Source organism: Malus sylvestris, chromosome 13 (genome assembly GCF_916048215.2).
Source record: "Malus sylvestris chromosome 13, drMalSylv7.2, whole genome shotgun sequence".
NCBI classification, from domain to species: Eukaryota; Viridiplantae; Streptophyta; class Magnoliopsida; order Rosales; family Rosaceae; genus Malus; species Malus sylvestris.
The window spans coordinates 40,169,217-40,189,521 of NC_062272.1; the positions used below are offsets into that span (position 1 = coordinate 40,169,217).

Genomic DNA, 20,305 nt, shown 5'->3' on the forward strand with positions numbered 1-20,305 from the left:
GTGATAGCCGAGCTTTAAACTAGACAAAAGATGGCTTTTGTAGGGAATGGTCCTAAAAAGGACTAAAATCTTGGCTGATTACAGCTTTTGGATGCAAATTTGGCTTGAGAGCAGAGTTTGTATGTTTGTTTGTTTGATTGGTTGAGTGTCCTTGTCTCTGGGGCCTCTTCCTCCTTTTATAGGTAGATTAGCCCGACTGCAATGACTTTGCTCTTGCCAAAAGCACTTGGAGGGTAGTGAGTCATCAGCTTTTTATTTGTGCTACCACTGAAAAGTGCTTTTTGGCTGATTGTGAGTTAGTCCTCATCACTTGACATTTTAAATCATAGGCACATGGCCTATGCATTAATGGGAAGGTGACAACTTGTCTCTCGGCTTGATGCTGGGCTTCGGGCAAGTTTTCTTTTAATCAGCATCTTTGGGCTTCCACATACTTGCAGCCCAAGGTTCAAATATTAACCCAAACAGTGCCCCCTTCAATCTTTGTTGAGCCTGCAAACCGAGGCGTAAATAATAATTGAATAGTCGTCGCACCTGATAGGTGCATTATTTATCATATTTTCATATTAATTAACCCTAAGTTTTGTTAAGGAATTGATTATAAAAGAGCCTTATTACTTTCATTTTCTCAGTTTCAGCCAATCTGCGCACTTAGAACATTTTTGGGGATAATTCAACTTTTTGGAGGAATTTTGATGCAAGGCTAATTGGAGAAGGAAGCTAAGAGGTGGAAGATCATTGTATCCAAATTTCGTAATTTTTCATGGAGCCAAACGTTCCAGTTTTACAAATCAATCCCGCAGAAGTAACTTTCCCGTCTGAATTGCACAGCTATGGGAGAATGAAGATTTGGAGGCTTTCCCGATTTTTCCTAGTGAAGTGCGATAGATTACTGGAAAGATAAGAGATAAAGCTACGTTTTCCATATTTTTACAGATTTTTCCAGAAAATAAATCGGCCCCAAATCTGGCGTGCAAGTCAGATGCCGTATTTCCCAAGTCAAAAAGGACTCTTTCCTAGTTTGTTTCATTAATTACTTAGGAGTTTGTTTTCTTTTAGGTTAGTTTTTATCAGACTTTTCAGGGTTTTACTAGAGGAAATAAAAAGGGCCGTAGGTTGTCTCAAAAGGCGGACAGAGAGAAAAAGTCGTAAAAAGTGCAGAAAGGATTCTTAGCGTGTGTTACCAGTTTATTTTTCGGGTTGTATTTTCTTCCATGATTTTTTTTGTGATTTCGTGGATGATTATGTGGAACTAATTTACTTTTCTAAGGTTTACGATGAAGCCATGACATGATTATTTCCGAAGTCTCTTGTTGATTATTATCTGATCACATGCCATGTTTAGTTCTTAATCTTTGTGCTTAATCTATTCTAGTTTCAAATGTTCTTGTGACTGGCCATCATTGTGAACTTGTTTCTAGATAATGAGATAAATCTGAGAGGATGACCAATATCAATTAGGTTAATTGGAACTAAGATTAAGAAGAGTAGACAAACTAGTGAGGATGACCAATATCAAACTAGTCCTACTTGGTTGACATAATTCTTCTGTGCTTAATGGGTTTGTATGTGTTTAACTGTATGCCTAACCAATAGGATATAGTTTTCATGTATAGGCACACGAGTTGATGCCTGACCAAGGATTAATTCATATCTTATAAAGAACAACCTTAAATATTGGCATGGTAATTGGATACTAATTGGTTTGAAGAAAAGGGAATAGGCTTGTTATTGGTGGATTCATAACCTTAGGCTTTCATCACATTAATTTCTTTCAAACTTACATTTGTTGTGTGTTCGTTATTCATATTCCTAGTTTAATTTTAAGTTGAAGTTTTAATTATTTTTTTATAATCAATTAATTGATCATTTGTTTCCTAGTTAAGTAATTTTACGTAATCAACTGGTTGAATTGGTATTAAAAGCAATCTCTGTGGGATCGACCTCGTATTTGCATATATTATTACAATTGATTCGTGCGCTTGCGAGTTTAATTTGGTTTAAATTAATCTATTATTTAGGTTAGTTTAAATTTACATCAAGTTTTTGGCGCCGTTGTCGGGGATTGTCCCTTAATCCCAACTCGGCTTGTTGATTACCCTTTACTTAGTTGATTTTATTAATTTTATTTTCTGTTATTTTATTTTTACCTTTGTTTATGTTCTTTACCTTATTTTCGTTTTTATATTATTATAAAAAAAAAATATTCGTTAGTTGCATTCTCTAATTGAATTGTCAATTAGACTTCTCCTTGTTTGACTATTATTGTTCGGTTATCATTGTCTCGTAGCTACCCTCTTCTTTTGGCTTTTAGCTTGCCTTTCTCATCCCGCGTCTTCTAGTCTTCCAATTGGAATTTTGTTTTTACCAACATCAATTTCTCACTCGGTTGGCCGTGTCTTTTCATTCCCCTTTTGCTAGTTGGAGTCGTGTGGGTGTGGTGTAATCCGGGTATTATTAGGAATTGGACTTCTCTGGGTCACTTTTTTCTTTGTGTTCATTCAAACTAATTGCTGGTTGTATTAATCATCATCAGTTCTACTGCAGCGCATTCGTAAGCATATTACTGAAATCATTCTTTAGTTCCTTTCAGGTGAATGATCGCTACCCGTTCCTCAAACAGTCCGCTTGTGGAACTCGAACCAGAGATTGACCAAAAGCTTAGGCAAATTCGCAAGGAACAGAGAGAAGAGAAGACTAAGGAGAAGAACGAACAGGAAGAGATGGCTGCAAACGGCAATAACGATGATGTGCCCCGAACTATTCAAGATTTCTCTATGCCGCAATTTTCTTCTCGACAATTATGCATAGTTTATCCTGAACTTGATGCTACTTCTTCTTATGAGATTAAGGATTATGTTATTAACATGTTGCCCAAGTTTTCTAGTGATGAGAATCAAGATGCTAGTGAACATGTAGATAACTTTCTGGATATCTGTGGGACATAGAATATTAAAGGCGTCTCCGATGAGTTCATTCGCCTAAAGCTTTTCCCGTTTTCTCTCATGGGTGATGCTAGAACTTGGTTCAAGACTCTGCCAGCGAGATCAATTACCTCTTGGACTCAACTTTCTAGTAAGTTCATTCAAAAGTTTTACACTCAATCTAGAACTCAGAGGTTGAGGGATCACATATTTCACTTTAGGCAGAACAAGGGAGAACCACTTTTTCAAGCATGGCAGAGATTTAAAGCTTTGATAATTAGTTGTCCACACCATTAGTTTTTACCATGGCAACTAATTTTATACTTCTACCAACATTTGAGTGATGAATGTCGACATAGATTGGATGCTGCAGCGGATGGGAATATACTAGGTAAAGAACCAGATCAAGCTACTACTATCATTGAGAATGTTGTTGCAAATTCATCTCAATGGGATAGTAGAGAGTTAACTCGGAATTCTGCATATGAAGTAAGTTCATCTAATGATGTGGCTGCACTATCAAGGAAATTAGATGCAGTGGTGACTATATTATCCAGGAATGCAGAACCGTGTGGGATTTGTGCTACTCAGACTCATCCTACTCATCTTTGTCCACAAAGTGGTACTTGTCCAGAAGTTGAAGTGGCTAATCAAGTCAATGCGTTTAATCGTCAACGAAACGACCCCTTCTCAAATACTTATAATCCTGGGTGGAGAGAGCATCCTCATTTAGCTTGGAAGAATAATTTTAACCAAGGATCCAAGTCATGGCAACAAGGAGCAGCACCTATAGAAACCAAGAAACCGTCTTGGGAAGAAGCTTTTGCTCAAATGGCTCAAGCTAATTCGCAAGTTTCGCAAGTTTTGCAAGCTCTCCAGCAAGGGCAGCAAGTTAATAGTCAAGCCATTAGCAAATTGGAAGCACAAGTCGGTCAAATCGCTGCTGCAATGGGTGAAAGAGAACCGGGGTGTTTTCCAAGTCAATCCGAAGCTAATCCAAGAGGCAAAGAGCAAGTTAATGCCATTAGAACATTGAGGAGTGGTAAACCTTATGATAGAAGGGAAGAAGTCGTAGAACCAAAGGATCAAGAAGTGAATGACAAAGAAGCAGCTCCACTACCTTTTTCACCACTCGCTACTCCTATTCCTGCTCCAAGGTTGACGAATTATGATCCTCCTATGCCTTTCCCGCAGAGATTTCAAAGGCAAAGAAAGGACAAGAATATGTTAGATATACTGGAGCAATTTAAAAAGGTTCAAATCAACATTCCTTTACTTGATGCTATAGCACAAATTCCATCATACACAAAGTTTTTGAAGGGTCTCTGCACAAACAAGAGGAAGTTTACAGATCATGAGCAGATTGAGCTTACCAATTGTTGCAGCGAGGTTTTGATCACGAAGATGCCTCCAAAATTACAAGATCCAGGGAGTTTTACTATCCCATGTGTTATTGGTGATTTTAAATTTAATAAAGCTTTCTTAGACCTTTGTTCGAGTGTTAATCTCATGCCATTTTCTATTTATGAACAACTAGGTATTGGAGAGCTACGAAGAACATCCGTCTCTTTGCAATTGGCTGATCGATCAGTGACTTATCCCAAAGGCCTTGTTGAGGATGTTTTGATCAAAGTAGACCAATTCATCTTGCCAGCAGATTTCCTTGTGCTTGATATGAAGGAAGACCAAAACATTCCTATCTTACTTGGTCGTCCTTTCCTTGCAACCGCTGGAGCTTTAATTGATTTCAAAGCAGGCACACTCAAGCTGCGAGTTCAAGGAGAATCCATAGAATTCAAGATGTTTGAAGCACTTAAGTTACCAGCGGATGTAGAGGAGTGCAGCAACATCGAGCTTATTCCTCCTATTGTCAATGCCAATTTCTTGGAGAATGTTTCGGCAGATTTGTTGAAGACATGTATTGAATACCCAGAGTTCAATATGGAAGGAGAAGTAGCCATGGACGTAATTGCAGCTCTGAACTCGTCCCCCATTCATGCACTAAGATGGCAGCAAGTATGGGAACCTCTAGGACCAGCGTTACCTCATATATTGCCTTCCATTGAGCAAGCTCATGCATTGGAACTTAAGTTGTTGCCTGAGCACTTAAAGTATGTTTTTCTTGGTGAATCCAAGACGCTTCCAGTGATCATTGCACCTGACCTAAGTAATTATGAAGAGGAGCAGCTGTTACAAGTGTTAAAAGAGTATAAAATGGTTCTGGGATGGACTATTGCAGATATCAAGGGCATAAGCCCAACCATGTGTATGCACCAAATCTTTTTGGAGGAGAATTCCAAGCCAAGCATAGAAGCACAGCGAAGATTAAATCCCAACATGAAGGAGGTTGTGCGTAAAGAAATTTTGAAACTCTTAGACGTTGGTGTGATTTACCCGATTTCGGATAGCAAGTGGGTTAGTCTGATTCAAGTAGTTCCAAAGAAAACCGGAATCACCGTGGTCAAGAATGAAGACAATGAATTGGTGCCAACAAGGTAGACAACTGGGTGGAGAGTGTGCACTGACTATGGCAAATTAAACTCTTCTACTCGCAAAGATCACTTTCCTTCACCTTTTATTGATCAAATGATTGAACGGCTAGCAGGTCACTCACATTATTGTTTTCTTGATGGTTACTCAGGTTATAATCAAATTCCAATTGTTCCAGAGGACCAAGAGAAGACAACTTTCACATGCTCCTATGGAACCTTTGCATATAGACGCATGCCATTCGGTTTATGCAATGCTCCATCCATATTCCAACGATGCATGATAAGTATTTTTTCTGATATGGTTGAAAGAATTATTGAAATCTTTATGGATGATTTCTCTGTTTATGGTTCTTCTTTTGATCATTGTTTGGCAAATTTGAAATTGGTGTTGGAAAGATGTAAAGAAACTAACCTTGTTTTGAATTGGGAGAAATGTCAATTTATGGTTAAATAGGGAATTGTGTTAGGCCATTTAATATCGAGCAAGGGCATTGAAGTTGACAAGGCAAAGATCGATTTGATATCTAAATTGCCGCCCCCTACATCTGTGAAGGGAGTGAGGTCTTTCCTTGGACATGCCGGATTTTATCGACGCTTTATCAATGACTTCTCTAAGATTAGTCGTCTGTTGTGCAATCTTCTTGCCAAAGATACTGCATTTGATTTTAATACTGATTGTTTACATGCTTTTAATTCTTTGAAACAACTCCTCACTTCTGCATCTATTATCATTGATCCGAATTGGAGCTTGCCTTTTGAACTAATGTGTGATGCTAGTGATTATGCAGTGGGTGCTGTTTTAGGACAAAGAAAAGAGAAGCTTCCTCATGTCATCTACTATGCAAGTCGAACTTTGAATGATGCGCAGTTGAAATACACCACCACAGAGAAAGAGATGCTCGCTGTAATCTTCGCTTTGGAGAAGTTTCGATCGTATCTCATTGGCTCAAAAGTGATTGTATACACTAATCATGGAGCACTCAAGTACCTATTGGCGAAAAAAGATGCAAAACCTCACCTTATCCGGTGGGTGTTGCTCCTGCAAGAATTTGATTTGGACATTTGAGACAAGAAGGGAGCTGAGAATGTAGTAGCAGATCACTTATCTCGCCTTCCACATGTCCAAGATGAAGAAGAAGACGTGCTGCTCTTAAATGAAAGTTTTCCAGAAGAACAGCTTTTTGCCATTCATGACGTGGTCCCTTGGTATGCCGACGTCGCCAATTACCTTGTTCGTGGAGTCTTACCACCTGATATGAACACTCATCACAGAAACAAGTTTCTCTCTACAGTGAAGTTTTATTTCTGGGATGATCCATATCTCTACAAATACTGCTCAGATCAAGTGATCAGACGATGTGTGCCCGCTACTGAACAAGAAAGCATTCTGAAATTTTGCCATAGTTACGCATGTGGAGGACACTTTGGGCCTAGTAAGACAGCTGCCAAAGTTCTACAAAGTGGATTTTTCTGGCCTACACTCTTCAAGGATGCATATTTGTTTTGTTCTACTTGTGATCGATGTCAACGGTTAGGTAACATATCAAAGAGAAATGAGATGCCGCAAGATCAAGAAGAGTTTAGAAACAACGGTAAATGCATCGCGCAAAGATTGGTCTCTCAAGCTCAGTGATGCATTGTGGGCGTATAGAACAGCATATAAAACGCCTATTGGAATGTCTCCTTTCCGTTTGGTGTATGGCAAGGCTTGTCATCTTCCTGTCGAATTGGAGCATAGAGCTTATTTGGCTATCAAGAGGTTGAACTTTGAGTACCAAGCTACAGGAAGCTACAGGAGAGAAGGGAAAGCTTCAGTTAAATGAACTTGAAGAATGGCGGAACGAGGCCTATGAAAATGCCAAAATCTATAAGGAACGCACCAAAAAGTTTCATGACAAAGCCATTATTCGAAAGGAGTTTGTACCTGGTCAGAAAGTTTTGCTCTACAACTCCAGACTTCGTCTTTTTCCAGGCAAACTGCGTTCTAAGTGGATTGGTCCATTCGAAGTAACTCAAGTTATGCCTCATGGTGCCATCGAAATCAAGAATCTGCAAAATGGAGAGTTGTTCAAGGTTAACGGGCACCGTCTCAAGCATTACTTGGATGCAACTTTACCCGAAATCAAAGAAGTTGCCTATTTTGAAGCCCTGTCATCTGTCACTCCTTAGACATCCGACATAGTCTTGGAAAGGAATTTGAAGATTTTTCCCACGTTGTCCTCTTCAATTTTTTGTCTTCTTTCCAGCCATATAAAGATTATGAAAATCGGATTTTTCTGTCAAAAGTTATGATCGAATCTTTGTCTAAAGGTTGAAATGCCTGTGGTTTATCATACTTGCACCGTGCTGTTTGCAACTTCTGTTGGCATATGATATTTTCCTTTGGTTATTTGTGCTATGTTTTGTCTTTTATTTAAGTCTTATAAAAAAAAAACAAAAAAAAAAAATAAAAAAAAATCATAAAAAAGTGTCAAAAATTCAAAAAGATTTTCTTTTTCTTGAGTCGTTTTCTTTTGTTAGATCTTCCATAAGTCAATGATAATAAGTTGCTTTCTTTTAGGTCACCGACTTATTTGAATTTGTTCTTTTTATGTGAAAATTCAACTGCTTGATATGGTTAATCTAATTCTTACATGATCATTCTCAAGTTTATTTTATACCAATAACCAATATCAGTATGATTATCTCCTATTAGAGAATTATATGTGGATTTTAAGTGAAAACTTATTGAACCCTTGTGAGATTTTGAGCCTCTTGCATATTCTTTCTTGTGAGTTTCATGATTGCATTATCATTCACTAGAACTTGCTTCAATATCTCTTGAGGCGAAATCCTAAGTCATGCAACATTAGGGAGATGATGAAGGCCATGTTTGGACCGTTTGAGCCTTTCTAACCAACCCTTTATGTTATATTATCCCTAGTTACCCTTTTGAAGCCAAACACTTATGCCTTTTCTTTCATCGCCCACATTCATCCCTAACCATTTAGCCTATATTAGCCATTCCCTATAGCTTAAGGAATACCAAGGGGACTTCAATGAAGATAAAGGTTGGGTTCTACAACAAAGATGTGGCATGTATCGAGGTACCATGTGTAGTATTATTTTGTTATTGTTATTTATTCCTGAAAAAAAAAAAAAAAAAAAAAAAGAGAGAAAAGAAAAGATATCAAAAGAAGTTATGAAATAAGAGTTTGAAATTGTTCCATCCTTATGACATGAGTCCTGGACGCCAATAATAGGAAATTCAGGTTTCAAAAGAGGACCCACCGAAAGTACATTATGAGGAGATCTTGGTATTTCTTAAGTTTTAGTTTTTCCCTATCCATTCTTTGATAGCTCATACCCTAGCCAAATGTTACAACCCTTATTAACACATTTGATCTTTGGTGTTGCATTGATTTACATTAGTGGAGACATGATATGAAGAGCGAGCTTATGGGGTTTTATTTTGCATATCATGATTTGAGTGAAACACTTTGCCCTTTAATGTGTGATTCCTCTGTGAGTGATATTCATGGTAAAGGATTTGAAGTGGAAGCTTTGGTTTGCATATACCTATCCGGGTTGAGTAAGTTGTATTGATATTGGTTATGTCACTCATCATGCTTGAGAATGTTGTGTAAGGTTTGGTTAATTTGATTTTGAAAAATGTTTAATTCTCTTAAGTTTGGTGACCATCTCTAGATTGCTTTGAGGCTACTTTTTGGAAGGTCTATTATTTTCCTTGTCTTTTATTTTTGTTTTGCTCAAGGACTAGCAAAAGCTTAGTTTGGGGGTATTTGATAGGTGCATTATTTATCATATTTTCATATTAATTAACCCTAAGTTTTGTTAAGGAATTGATTATAAAAGAGCCTTATTACTTTCATTTTCTCAGTTTCAGCCAATCTGCGCACTTAGAACATTTTTGGGGATAATTCAACTTTTTGGAGGATTTTTGATGCAAAGCTAATTGGAGAAGGAAGCTAAGAGGTGGAAGATCATTGTATCCAAATTTCGTAATTTTTCATGTAGCCAAACGTTCCAGTTTTACAAATCAATCCCGCATAAGTAACTTTCCCGTCTGAATTGCACAGCTATGGGAGAATGAAGATTTGGAGGCTTTCCCGATTTTTCCTAGTGACGTGCGATAGATGCCTGGAAAGATAAGAGATAAAGCTACGTTTTCCATATTTTTACATATTTTTCCAGAAGATAAATCGGCCCCAAATCTGGCGTGCAAGTCAGATGCCGTATTTCCCAAGTCAAAAAGGACTCTTTCCTAGTTTGTTTCATTAATTACTTAGGAGTTTGTTTTCTTTTTGGTTAGTTTTTATCAGACTTTTCAGGGTTTTACTAGAGGAAATAAAAAGGGCCGTAGGTTGTCTCAAAAGGTGGACAGAGAGAAAAAGTCGTAAAAAGTGCAGAAAGGATTCTTAGCGTGTGTTACCAGTTTTTTTTTCGGGTTTTATTTTCTTCCATGATTTCTTTTGTGATTTCGTGGATGATTATGTGGAACTAATTTACTTTTCTAAGGTTTATGATGAAGCCATGACATGATTATTTCCGAAGTCTCTTGTTGATTATTATCTGATCACATGCCATGTTTAGTTCTTAATCTTTGTGCTTAATCTATTCTAGTTTCAAATGTTCTTGTGACTGGCCATCATTGTGAACTTGTTTCTAGATAATGAGATAAATCTGAGAGGATGACCAATATCAATTAGGTTTATTGGAACTAAGATTAAGAAGAGTAGACAAACTAGTGAGGATGACCAATATCAAACTAGTCCTACTTGGTTGACATAATTCTTCTGTGCTTAATGGGTTTGTATGTGTTTAACTGTATGCCTAACCAATAGGATATAGTTTTCATGTATAGGCACACGAGTTGATGCCTGACAAAGGATTAATTCATATCTTAGAAAGAACAACCTTAAATATTGGCATGGTAATTGGATACTAATTGGTTTGAAGAAAAGGGAATAGGCTTGTTATTGGTGGATTCATAACCTTAGGCTTTCATCACATTAATTTCTTTCAAACTTACATTTGTTGTGTGTTCGTTATTCATATTCCTAGTTTAATTTTAAGTTGAAGTTTTAATTATTTTTTTATAATCAATTAATTGATCATTTGTTTCCTAGTTAAGTAATTTTACGTAATCAACTGGTTGAATTGGTATTAAAAGCAATCTTTGTGGGATCGACCTCGTATTTGCATATATTATTACAATTGATTCGTGCGCTTGCGCTTTTAATTTGGTTTAAATTAATCTATTATTTAGGTTAGTTTAAATTTACATCAGCACCCTTTTGCTCAGAACTTGCACCATTTAAGCAACTGTTGGTTAACAAGACCTTTGCACTAACCCACGAACTTCACTTTTAATTGGCCACTTACTATATAATCTTTTCCTAAACCCTTTAGCAAAATACCATAGCCATTCCAAGCCTTTGAATTCCCAGAATTTCCCAGCATTCTCGGAACCTTCATAATTTCCAGAAAATCCTCTTTTGCTTTCTCAGTCTCCTTCAACTTTACTCAATGGCACCTAAAGCTACAGGAACCCAATCTCCCTGTGAGACTGGCAAGGGAATTTCCACCATGCGATATCTTCTCAATGGCCTTCATCGCCCTCGGGCAAGCCTGCACACTGAACTCTTCTTCGAGGAGGGAGGAGTGTACTCCTTGGGTGCATGGACTTCTCAAGTCCCAATTGCTGTTGAAAATAATATGCCAAGGAGAAATCAATTTTTATAATATCCTCAGAAAGGTGCACGGCTTCCAACTTTTGTTTCACGACTTCTTGGCATTGAGGAGTAGCCGGGCAGTTTTAATTGCAACAGTAGATTCCTCTTGTAAATATAAAGCTCTCTTCCCTTACACTGGTATCCACAAGCCCAGACTTCCAATAGCTTCTGCTTTCTTGATCACTTCATCATCATAGGTGTATGCTTCAGGATCAACTACCACAATAATGTCGAAGACTTTGGTAGGACTTGTGGAAGAAGGCTCTTCTACGAAGGCAAGGATTGCAGAGCTGTCTTCTGCAATTTAGAGGTTCGAGGAATAACCATCCATACAAAACTACCTTACCAGAAGATTGAAGAAGTCAAGGAAGTAAATGTTGAAGTTGACGATGATGAAGCTCAATTAGCCATCCTAGGATAGCTACTTTAACCAAGGATGTAAAACTATTGCTGATTCTTATGTAACTTCAACATTTAATGAAATGAAAACGACTTCTTCAATCCATTTTATCTTGCATTTCCTCTCTAAAACTCAACTACAATGGGAAAATAATCTGACTTTAGACCATTTGCAACATTTATACTTCTTCAATGTAGCAATCTCTAACACCTCACAAGGTTAGGTGATATTTCTTCAAAAACTTAGCATTAATTGGATGCCTCTACAAGCTTCTTTCCAAATCTGCCAAGTAATATCCTCCTTTGTCTAGTACTTGGCTGATAATGAACGGACTCCACTTCCCAAAGCCTCTAACTTGAACTCCTAAAGGTAGAATTGCCTTCCACACTAACTCTCCTTTCTCGAAGCTCTTCAACTTCACCTTCTTATTGTATGTTTGGGCAACAGCTCTCTTCCCCTCTTGAATTTTATCTAGAGCATCGATTCGGGCTACATCTACATCTTCAACTCCTTGACACATAGCTTGAATATATTCTTCACTGTGTAACCCAAATTGATTTTGAATCCTAACATAACTCACATTAATCTCCATGGGGAGTACAACATATTGCCCGAAGTTTAAGGCATAAGGAGTTGTTCCAATTCCTGCCCTCTTGGAGGTCCTGTAAGCCCACAAAGTGTCCCCCAACTTTTCATGTCACTTCTCTGGACTATCTGCCACCATCCTTTTGATAATGTTCACTAAGACTTTTTTAGACTTTTTTGCTGGCTTCTGATTGACCATTTGACTGGTACTAGTAAGGATTAGATTGGATCATCTTAATCTTGAATTTACTTGCAAATTCTTCTACCTCTTTTGAAATAAAAGATGGCCTGCGGTCTATAACAATTGTCTCGAGCACCCCATATCTGTGTAGGATCTTGGTTTCAATGAACTTCTTGACCCCAGTTGAGGTTATGGTCTTCACCGCTGAAGTTTCTACCCATTTGGTGAAGTAGTCTGTTGCTACAATTATGAATGTATGCCCTTTACTAGAAGCGGGATGGATTTGCCCAATGAAGTCCATTGCCCATCCTCTGAAGGGCCAAGGCTTGACCACGGGGTTCAAAGGCACTGAGGGCACATGTTGGAAAGGTCCATGTCTTTAATACTCTTCGCACCCTCGAGCATAAGGCTTGTGGTATTTTTCCATCATGGGCCAGAAATATCCGTATCTTTTAAGCAACCATCTCATCTTGGTTCCAGCCTGATGTGCCCCACAGATTCCTTCATGTACTTCAGCCATTACCCTCATGGATTATTCATGGCCTAAGCATTTCAACAAAATTCCATTTCTAGTCTTCCTTAGTAGATTTCCCTCTCACAAAACATACTTAGTTGCTTGTCGCCAATTCTTCTTACTTGTGGGGAAGGATGGATCTTTCAAATACTGAACAATAGGTGTCTTCCAATCTCCTATCTCCAACTTTTCAGTCAACACCTCTAGGCTAAATCCCCTTTCGAAGATAGAAGGGAGATTTCTTCTTCGAACTTCTATATCCCCTTCAAACTTCCTTTCTTAGATTTGTGCTCCAGAAGCCAACTGTGTCATCTTATTGGCAATTGCCTTTGACTCTTTGGGGATATGGGTGATTAATATTTCAGTTCCCCAATAGCTCAATAGTTGTGTAGATGCCAAATAGTAACCTGCCATGGTGATGTGTCTGCACTTGTACTCTTCATTTAGTTGATTGATCACTAACTCTGAATCACCAAATACTTTAACTTTAGTTGCCCCCAACTCTATCAAGATCTCCAGGCCAATTATCAGCGCTCTGTACCTGCCCGATTGTTGGTAGTCTCCTGATAGTCTAGGAGAAATGAATAACAATGATGAGCACCATTGGCATCAATGATAACAATCCCGGCTCCAGTAGTAGTTTAAGTGCAAGAACCATCAAAATACAGTCTCCAAGGAGTGATCCAAAGACTAGCTTTTTTTTATCTCTTGCTGGATCCATTCTTCTCAGCCCTGGAAGGCTTTGCTCGATGGGATCCACATAGTGGCTACCTCCAAAGTTCCTTAGTTTTCACATAGTGGCTACCTCCACATAGTGGCTATCTTGGCAATGATGTGGATGTGGCAAGGCAACATGTAATGCCTTAGTTTTCAGGCAGTGAAGTATAGAGCCAAACATAACCTCTCCACTGGTGTATATCTCGTCTCTACCTCAATAAGGATTCTGCTGAGGTAGTATATTGCTTGTTCCTTCCCACTTTCATTGTTTTGGGCCAACCAGCTTCCCATTGACTTTTCAAAGGCAGAAATATAAAGTTTTAAAGGCTTCCCCCTCTGAGGTGGCATGAGCATTGGTGGAGAGGCTAAGCAAGCCTTTATTCTGTCGAAAGCCTCTTGGTGTGGTGAGCCCCACTCAAATTCTTCCTTGTCTTTCAATCTTAGCAGAGGAGTTAGCGGCTGAATCTTGCTCGCCAAGTTAGCAATGAATCTCCTCAAGAAATTGATCTTCCCTAGTAGCCTCTACAATTGTACTTTATTGGTGTGAGGAGGTGATTCCATGATTGCCCGTGCTTTGTTCTTGTCAAGCTCTACACCTCTTTGATGAACAAGGAATCCCAAAAAGTTGCCCAACCTTACCCCGAAAGCACATTTCTTTGGATTCATTTTCAACTTATGAATTCTCATTCTTGTTAAGGCTTGTTTAAGGTCTACCAAGTGCTGCTCTTTAGTTTTAGACTTCACCACGATATCATCAATGTATACTTCCATGTTATGGCCAATCAAGTCATGAAAAATGACATTCATCACCCTTTGATATGTTGCACCGACTTTTTTGAGCTCGAAGGGCATCACTAAGCATTCATATGCTCCTACATGTCCTGGGAACCTAAAAGTTATTTTATGTATATCTTTTTAAGCCAATTTTATCTGATTATAATCGGCATTCCCATCCATGAAAAACAGGACTTTGTGTTTGGCAACTGCATCTATAGATAAGTCAGCCATGGGTATGAGATATTTATCTTTAGGTGTGGCTCCATTAATGTTCCTATAGTCAACACAACATCGGACCCCCTTAGTTATAACTTTTAATACAGGTACAATGTTGGCCAGCCACTCGACATATTTGACAAGCCTAATAAATCCAGGTTTTACCAGGCTTTCAATTTCTTCTTTGACCTTTTCTTCGATCTCTTTTGACATCCTCTGTGGTGCTTGCTACACATGTTTATACCCTTCCTCAATAGGCATTATGTGTTCTACTAAGGTTGAATCTAAACCTGACATTTCAGTGTAATGCCAAGCAAAACAGTCTTTAAACTCATATAGAAGGTTGACAATCTTTGCCCGAACTTCCACTTCTAGCAGGCCACTGATTTGTATAGGCCTTGGATCTTCCTTGGTCCCAAAATCAATGGTTTCTAAGGGGTCTTATACCTTTGGAGGTGGCTTATTAGGTTCTGCACACAAAAACTCAACTAACTCTTGATTCTCGAGCATGTCTTCTGGCCCATCCAGGTCATATATCCATTCAGCCATTTGTATGGTTGTCTCCAACTCCTTCCCAAAAAACTCTTCTTCACCTCTGTCCTGGGTGCTTAAGGCTACTTCCTCTTGTTCTTTTTCCAAGCTCTCCCTTTCTTTCTTTCTCTCTCTTCCATACACCAACAGTTTTTTGATTAAGGACCTGACTGTAACTACCTAGTCCTTTCTTTTTTGTTCTGACATTACTGGTGTTAGGGAGTTAGGACGATATGGGGTCTATCCTATTCTTCCTGAATGAGGAACAATCCTTGCTCCAAAAGCTTTTGGGCCGTCACCTTAGTCAGGTGGTAGTTTTCATCAGCTCCTAAGAACTGGAGAATCCCAATACTAGGATTATAAAAGTTGGCTTCTGCCAGATTGGCAGTGGGGAGGAATGGTCATGACTCGGCCTCCACCATCTCCCAAAATCCAGGTCCCATAGCTCATTCCTTGTGGTAAACTGCCACTTGTTGATGCAGCGTGGAAGGCACCAAGAGACTCTGGTGAATCCAATCTTGGCCGAATAAAGCTCCATATGTGGAAGTACTATCCACAACAAAGAAAGCTAACATGATCTGCTTGGAACCCAAGTCAACCTCCAAGGGCAACATCCCACGAGTTCTAGTGATGGCTCAGAAAAACTAGAAACTGTTAAGTCCGTGGGGATGAGATCCTCCTCACTTCTACATACCCACTTCATTTGCTTGAAAGGCAACACATTGGTCGCAGCTCCCCCATCAATCAAAACCCTTTTGAAGGGCACTCCCTCCAGATGAGCAGTTACGTAAATGGGTTTGAGATGGTTGGCTAAGGTCAAGCTTGGGTGACTGAAGACCATCATATATGTGTACACTCTCTCGGGCTCTCTCTTTGTGGGCTTGGGCAAATTTACTCTGCCCACTCCATTGACTAATAAAATAAGGCAACACATGGCAACAGAGAGCAAGGCAGAGAATGCAGAGGAGAGTAGAGAGAATCAAAATAGGGAGAAAACAGAGGGAGAACAGAGAGCAGGAAATGGAAGGGGTGTCGCAACTCCAAATTTGAAGAGAAGAAGAAGCATGCTCCACTTTTTGAGGAGAATATGATCAAAGAGCTCATCTTGTAAAAAAGGGTTGTTTTTTTTCTTTGATTTTTAATGGATAATTCCTTTTGCTAGAGTGAGGCCATGAGCCTCAACATGATTACGTAGATTTCTCTTTCAATTGCTTAAGTATTGTTACATGCTTGCTTTGATATTTTCAATCACTGAATTAAACTATGTACGTGCCTTGATGCTTGATCACCATTAGGATGCTTGGAAAAGTCATCGGATGCAATTTTGAATGAATGTCACGTTAAAATTGGTAATGCTTCTTGTGATTGAGGATTGTAATTTCTCCTAAGGTAAATATCATACTTTTAGGGATTACATGGTTTAACAAAAGGATTTTCACCAAGATTAATGAATCACTCATGTTTATATTTAATCCAAATATCATGGATAAATTGCATGTAATGGTATGCGTTTCAGCTTGAATGTCACAAGTAAAACATACACAAGGAAAACCCAACCTTCAAAGCATGTGTGTTTTCGATTACTTAAGCAATTGGAAGAGCTACGTATGAGTGTTGTCGGTAAAGGTTGAACTCTAGCACCTTGTGTTGTGTTCCTTCCGAGTACAATATATAGTTAGTATAATGGCACAAGTAAGGGTGTCGAACCAAAGAGACTGATTAGACCTCTATAAATTACTAGCCTTGAGGGAACCCTAACTAAACAATAAAAATAACATATTGAATGTATGTTTTGTGCTATTAATGATAATAACTAAAAATGCAAGAAAAATGTAACAACGAATTATATGTTAATTGAGAAACGATGAGGATGGGTCCAGGGATTTCGAGTTCACCATTACAAAACCAAATCCATGTTTATAAAGTTAAACCATATTCAATTACCAACTTGTTTCCAGTGTTCATTTTACATATATATGATCAACCATATGATGTGTGGTTTTGATCAAATTCTCCTAATCTACAACCTAATTGGGATGTTCAACTTCAGTTCCAAATTAAGAGTCTTTAGCATGCAAGAAAACATTAAAGAAAAAAAAAATACATGGCAGGATGTTTGCATAGCATTCTCTTCATTCATTCACATGTCTACCAAGATTAAGCATGATGATTACTATAATCTTGATCAAATGATCTGTAAGAAATCCTAAGAGTTATCAATCATTAAAATTAACAAACAAATTTAACAAAAGATTCAGTGAATGAAACAAGAGACAGATTGATGAATTGAATACTTTAACATAAAAACATGGGTCAGTTATGCAAGGTTACATCAAAATCCCTAACTATTAATTTAATTACATATCATGTTCATAGAGATGAAATTGGAAATACACAACATGAGTGAAAATAAATCAAAGAGAGAGGAAACCCTGGAAGCAATTCTGATGTTGAACTTCTCCAAGAACAGCCTGTTAGGATGAGTCCTCGGTGATCTTGGAGTGTATAGAATGGGTGGTGTTTTGAGTGTGGATGAAAAGAGAGAAAAATAGTTACTGGAGTTGTGAAATTAGCTTAGAATGAAAGGTGTGTGTAAAAGTGGCTGAAAGGCTAGGTTTTATGATGCTAAAGAGGCTGTTACAGATTGCCAATACATCCCAGTAATTGGGCATTTAATTCCCACATTTTTTTTGTTGTTATTGGTCTTATAAAGAGCCATATTCATCACCATATTCAGTTTCCACTTTTAATTCTTTGTCTACATCACCATCCTTATTCAATTCTCCACTTATATCTCCAATTTGCCTTGTTTGTCCTCAACTGAGCTCCAAAATACAATTAGCTGCACACTAACACAAAAGAGGGTAAAATGCAACTAGCTTAACTCAAAAATATCACAAGGGGACTAGGAATGGATAATATAAATGTATGAAATATGTTGATGCACAAAATCAGCGAGGACTTTGGTACAACAGAAAATGTTAAGTTTGTGACCTTCACTAGATTGCTCCGGTCGCTAGTGTGGATAAGTATGTAAATGGATAGAGACAGGGAAGCAAACACAAGATGTACGTGGTTCACCCAGATTGGCTACGTCCACGGAGTAGAGGAGTTCTCATTAATTGTGAAGGGTTTACACAAGTACATAGGTTCAAGCTCTCCTTTAGTGAGTACAAGTGAATGATTTAGTACAAATGACATTAGGAAATATTGTGAGAGAATGATCTTTATTTATAGAAGAGAGTTTCTAGTTTCATCCTAACATTAACACGTGTTGTGTTGTGATTGGCTTCTGATGTTGACACGTGTCGTGCTATAATTGGCTTCTGATTTCGACACGTGTCGTGCAATGATTGTCCTCCTGGTCATTGACGGTATAACGTTGATCCGTGCTCAGTAGTTTCGGGATTGGTCAAGTATGGTACAAACAGTGCTCCCCTAAGTTCCCGAGTGAGGGAAACTCCTCGGTTGGGGACTTGCAAGATCCAAGCTATTGAGTAATCACGAAACTTCTAAGTACCGAAGTGTGGTATCATTTTCACTTACCTTATCTATCTCATATGTAGATGTGGCATCTTCTTTGGAAGTACTTTTCCTCCATCCGGGGGTGGTATCTTTAACCGATGAAGATGCACAAGGTAATGTATCAATTTCACTTGAAGCTTACTTGTAGTTTCGAGCTTGGTCAAGTGCAATACAAACCCTATAGTAGTAGTCCCCCAAGTCGCTGAGCTAGGAGATTTGCCGAAGGGGGTAACAAACAAGGTAAATAATCAGACTTCCAAGCAAGTAACCTGGATCGGAGGTTCGACTTTGGCTTCCGGTTGATTGTTCTCATTCTCCTTGCGTTGTAAATAGCACCAAGGATAAGGATAAGCAAATGGAGAAGAGATGATATAAGATACTTTTGCTTTTGAAGAAGTAACTTTCCACAGGCTTATTCTTGAACTAGGCTGGAGGGTTTTCTAGTTTCCTCCAGAGTATAAGGCCGACTTAAGAATTTGAGGGTCAAAACAAGTCCATCAAATCTAAAGTACGTTCGACCCTGATGATATGGGATACTTTTGCTTTTGACAAAGTAGTGGATGTATCGGCACATGTTCTGTTACTCTTGTCTCTACATGCTTCCTTGTATCCTTCTCACTTGCCATATCTGTTCCTCAGGCAGATGTGGTATCTTCTCTGGAAGCATAAGATGTTGAAGATGAGTACTCGAGAGCAATGCCGGGTAAGTAATCAGGTAAGGGGTTCCAGGCAGTCAGTTCCTAACTGGAAGCTTAATTCCAAGTGCTGACTGATTGCTCTTTTTCTCCTTGTCTAGCAGGTAAGAACAAGGCCAAAGGAAAAGACAGGGAAAAAGCATGATATGGGATACTCTTGCTTTTAACCCTGATGATATGAGATACTCTTGCTTTGGTATGGCATGTTTGCAGAGGTATTATTGGGAGGAAAAGAAGCTGAGTATTTCGAGAGACTCTGCTGAGAGTGCCCTCTCAAATGTGAAGAAAAGTTGAGCAGTTTTTTTATTTGCTGGTTTGCCTGGCTGTGGAGGATGGAGGTCGACATATATAAGAGTCTCCCTAACAACAAGTAGTAGTGCTGTTCCTTTACCCTTCTTGGTCATAGCAATGTAGTGGGAGCTGCAAGCTTCACGTGTTTTAACTTTGTCAGAGCACTTTGAAAAAGTGGTCTATGGTATCTGGAAAGCTGATGTTGCGTGTGAAGATTGCACATAAGCTTTATCTAAGGAAATCTGGCTCTCAAAGTTTGGAGAGCAGTGCCTCTTCGATTTTCGAACAAGCAATCCTGTCGGGGATCTGGCTCTCGAGATTCAGAGAACTGTGCCTCTTTGATTTTTGAGAAAGCAATCTTGTTGGAAGTCTGGCTCTCGAGATTCGGAAAGCAGTGTCTCTTCAATTTTTGAGAAAGTAATCCTATTGGGAGTCTAGCTCTCGAGATTCGGAGGGCGGTGCTTCTTCAATTTTTGAGCACGTAATCCTATTGGGAGTTTGGCTCTCGAGATTCGGCGAGCTATGCCTCTTCGATTTTTGAGAAAGTAATCCTGTTGGGAGTCTGACTCTTGAGATTCGGAGAGCAGTGTCTCTTCGATTTTTGAGAAGGTAATCCTGTTGGGAGTCTGGCTCTTGAGATTCGGAGGGCGATGCCTCTTTAATTTTTGAGCAAGCAATCCTGTTGGGAGTCTGACTTTTGAGATTCGGAGAGTAGTGTCTCT

General features: G+C 38.7%; 1 long non-coding RNA gene and 1 pseudogene across 1 annotated transcript; one reads left to right on the top strand and one right to left on the bottom strand.

The window, feature by feature from the left end:
- Window positions 1-1,145: 1,145 nt before the first annotated feature.
- LOC126595737 (uncharacterized) lies at window positions 1,146-9,969 on the top strand. Its single transcript, XR_007613670.1, has 2 exons — window positions 1,146-1,186; window positions 9,852-9,969. It is a non-coding gene; the product is annotated as an uncharacterized LOC126595737 (long non-coding RNA).
- Window positions 3,117-3,223, bottom strand: LOC126598264 (small nucleolar RNA R71; annotated as a pseudogene).
- Window positions 9,970-20,305: the final 10,336 nt, after the last annotated feature.